This window comes from Condylura cristata, unplaced genomic scaffold, assembly GCF_000260355.1.
Source record: "Condylura cristata isolate star-nosed mole 26May11 unplaced genomic scaffold, ConCri1.0 scaffold00025, whole genome shotgun sequence".
NCBI lineage: Eukaryota > Metazoa > Chordata > Mammalia > Eulipotyphla > Talpidae > Condylura > Condylura cristata.
Genome location: NW_004567126.1, coordinates 19,212,443 through 19,216,443, shown reverse-complemented (window position 1 = coordinate 19,216,443; position 4,001 = coordinate 19,212,443). Strand labels below are relative to the sequence as shown.

The following is a 4,001-nucleotide window of genomic DNA, read 5'->3' as shown; positions in this document are numbered from 1 at the left end:
AAATGAGGGATGATCGATGAAGGAGTAAAAGATGTGGCCGGGAACAAGGAAGGCAGAGGTCTGGGGAAAAGATACGGTACAGGAAACAGATCTTTAGAAAAGATATGAAGACAAAGAGTGCAAGACTAGAGGTGAGACCCCCAGTTTGGGCAGCAGGGCCAGCAGTGCTGGGCACCCAGCCTCACACACCTCCTCCCGCTCGCTGCCGCCCGCGAGCCCAGCCCAAGCGCAGACCCCAGGGGGCCAGCAGACCCCACTCGGCGCCCAGCCCGAGCGCCGCGCATGCCCAGTGCGAGCCGTGCGCCGAGCCTGCGCGGTCCGCGCGGTCTGTCGGACTCAGGGGATCCCTGCCCGCGCTTCCCTCTCGGCCCGCGGCGCCCGCCGCGACACCTTTCCCCGCAGCCCGCCGCTCCTCACTCCCGCCCCTTCCGTGTTTTGGTCGCGCACGGGTTCCGTCAGTCAAGGCGGCCATTGGCGGGCTGAGGGGTCCAAGGGCGACGATTGGCTGTCGCCTGCCATCGCTCAAGCGCTTCCCGGAGGTGGTTCGAGGTGGGAGGAGAGCAGGCGAGACGGGGAGACGCGGGGCGGTGAGCTGGGCTCTGCGCTCGGCGGGGCAGCGTCGGCTGAGCTGTGGGTGGCGAGCTGGGCCTGGCTCTCCCTAGCTGCCCCGGAGACGCTTCCGCCTGCAGGTCGGTGACACGGGCGCCCCCGGCCCCTAAGCCCTACTCGGTCCTAGATCATCACCACACCTTAGTGGGGAGGATTCTGGGAAGCGGCGGGGTTTCGCGGGCGAGGTTTCAGCCTCTGGGACGGTCTCCGAATTCTAGGCGTCCGTCCAGGCCCTGCGACTGGGTCTGACCCTGCTTAGGACAAGCCTTCCCTGCTTCGCCTGTCCCCTGGAATTCCTCACTGTCCCGATCTTTCTCTCGGACGCTTTGTTTTGGTCGTTCGCTTCACACGTCAGTCTTAGCTCTTGGACCAAATTGTGAGTCCTCAGGAGGTTCAGAACCTGGTTCTTCCTTTTCTAGAATACCATTCGGGATCCGTTCGATGTCTTGCATTACAATACGTGAAGTATTTGCTGATAACTTATTAGCTGATGGAAAGAAGTGTTAGGAGTCTTTTGTTGATTGTATAGATATAGATTGTATAGATTTCACGCTTAGACGCGCTAACCGGCTGGAGTAAGAAAAGGAATAGCTATCACGTGCAGCATTCCAGCGTTGTGTTATGCCTAATTTATAAATACCCATTATCAAGTTTAGTCCATATGTCAACCCATGGAGCGCGTTGTAATTATCCTATAAGGGAAACTGAAGCTTCAGTAACTAGCCTAAGATTACATAGCTATATAGTAAACGTTGGAGTTTTTTAACCGGATCTATTGACTCTGTCACAAGTACTGTGATACTAACATCCCACTTTTTATTTAAGGAAAGCGTATCACAGAAAGAAGCTCAGGGATTTGCACAAAAATAACTGGTACAGATTTTAAACATTAAAAGAGCACCTACTAGGTGTGGGTTGACCTTGCAGGTAGAAGTGAAAAGTGCACAGGCTTTTCAAGAGTTTACATCTTAATTAAAAAAAGTTGACAAAGTAATTACTTACTGAAGCTTGTTTTGTGTATTTTGTATACTGTATAGATAAGATGTCTGGGGAGTGAATTAGATAAAGGAAGCAGAGTGGATTAGGTAAAGCACGCAGAAATAGGAGGAAAATGGAGCCAAATTTCTTTGAATTTGGTTTTGAATTGTCTCCATCACTTCCTCACTTTGTGATCAGTGGCAAATCACTTTACTAATTTGTGCCCATTTCATCTGTCAAGTTGAGATTGTAGTGGTACCTATCTCAGTAGAGTTGTTAAAAACTCATTAATGAGTTTTTGTATTTTTACAGGCATGAAGTATTTCTTATCTCTTGTGACCCGTAGAACAGTGCGTAGGGTGTAGTAGATACTTAGGTATTGTGATAGTATTCTAGGCAGAGCAGCATCACTGACACAGGAACTTGAACCCAGCCAGCCGTAGAACCAAGAGGCAAGAGCAGTCTGAGGGGCGGGGTGGTTTAGGAAGACTTCCTGGAATGTGATCATATCCTGGCACTTAGAGTGACTGGAGAGAACAAAGCCCTATAAGGATACTGGGAATGAGAGGTGAAGCCATGATGGTCCCAGCCGCAGAAACCCCCTGTCCAGGGAAGACACACATTTCCTTCCATAGTAGTAATAGGGGCTGTAGTGAAGGTGTAAGAGTGCTGTAAGCACCAGAGGCGGCATGTTCCAGCTGTCACTGGATGAAGGCTTGCCAAGGAGAGGACATTTGGTCTTGAAGAATGAGTGGAAGTTCTTAGGCAGAGTTTTATGTGAATGTGGGATGTTTAGGGGAAAAGATGATTTAATCAGAGGTATGGATAGACTGCAGATGAAACTGAGAAGCAGCCTAATGTGGAAGAAGATATATTTGAATTAGAATCAGGTTTGAAGAGGGCTTGCCACAGGGCTGACACACAGTGGGCCCGTAGTTGGTGCTAATTTCCTTATCTAGACCCTGCAGGAATAAGCTGAGGCCAGTTGGGGAAAAACCTTGAACAGGATAGTGGGCTTTGTAGAGAGGTAGAGAGTTGAAGGAGGTTTGGGCTCATGTCTGATTTAGGAAGGTTTTCCCTTCTTCAAAAGTTTTTTTTTTTTTTTTTAATGTATACAGAACTGGGGTACAGGCCAGAGGTGCAGGGGTGGTGAGAGGATTCACCAGAGACAAGAGTGAGGAACAGAACAGGCAGACTGACAAAGTACATTGCAGCGGAGGAGGCAGGAGAGGTCTGTGCCTTATAGGTCATCACCTCCTTGGCGGGGAATCAAAGCTCTGAAGCATCAAACTGGTGCTGAAGCTAGTGTCCCTAGCTTTCCAGTGCTGTTCTTTAACCGCTTGCGCCACCAGGGAGGGCCCTGCTTCAGAGTTTAGAAGTAGTTACCCCTTCCTACTAATAGGGCTTCACTATTAATCTGCGAGCAGCCCAGCAGCCCGTGTCCTCCCCAGAGTACTCTAGGTGACTGGGTTAAAAAGGGGTTTCTTTGATAAGCACTCTAGTACATTGGGCTCTTTCACTTGTAGGTATGAAGGATTTTATTTATTTTGTGTTTTTTTTTAATCCCTTGGTGTTTAGTAGAGGCCTTTTTCAGAGTTCCCATCTGTGTCAGATAGGGGTAAGCACCACTATCTGGCAGCATCCACCCTGGTGGGAGCAGCAGGAACTAGTGAGAATCCTTAAAGAGGTGACACTTGAATGCAGGTCGAAGCTTCTTGATGCCCTCTTTCCCCTCAGGACTTTTACTAGTTGTGTCATCTGAAATTCTGTGTGTTAAGAGGAAAACTATTATTCTTCTACAAACTCACTCCTGGAACTGCGCACACTGGGGATGCTGAGGTTTAAGAGAGATTTTTAAGCTTAACCCAGCCCTCCCAAATCCAAGCCCTATCTGGGGAAGGGGCTGGAGAACTCTGCATTTGTATCCATATTAAAGATAGAAAGTCTTCAGTTTTATTCAGCTTTCTGCAAGTATTTGTTACTTGCCTAAGCGTGCCTAAGACTGTATAAATCCCGGATGCAATGTTCGTGAACAGATAGGACCTCATATTCAAATGGCACCTACATTTTAGGTCAGAGGATGTTAACACGAGTGGTGGAGTAGATAGGTGAACCGCTGGGTAGGTTAGGCAAGGGCAGATTAGGTGGCACGTGGAAAGTCGAGTGGAGGGTTAATAACATGAGGTAATAGGAAGTAAGGAGCATCTGGGCTCATCTGCAGGCTAGGTGGTTTAGAAAATATACAGACTTTGGGCGGTGCCTTTCTAGGTGGGATGTTGCCTGATTCATGAATCATTTATTAAGATCAATTTGACTCTTAAAAAAAAGAAAAAGATACTAAAGGATATGGACTGTGGAGTTAGCCTGACCTGACCCTACCCCACCACTGGTGTGTGGCCTTGAGCAAACCAGTT

At 48.6% G+C, this 4,001-nt stretch overlaps 1 protein-coding gene across 2 annotated transcripts in view; it reads left to right on the top strand.

Annotated features, from left to right (window-relative positions):
• Window positions 1-606: 606 nt before the first annotated feature.
• Window positions 607-4,001, top strand: part of HINFP (histone H4 transcription factor) — a 10,659-nt gene continuing 7,264 nt past the window's right edge. For both annotated transcript variants that reach the window (XM_004688823.2, XM_012729927.1), the window contains exon 1: window positions 607-689. The gene's annotated coding sequence lies outside the window, so the exon portion shown is untranslated. The remainder of the gene's footprint in view (window positions 690-4,001) is intronic.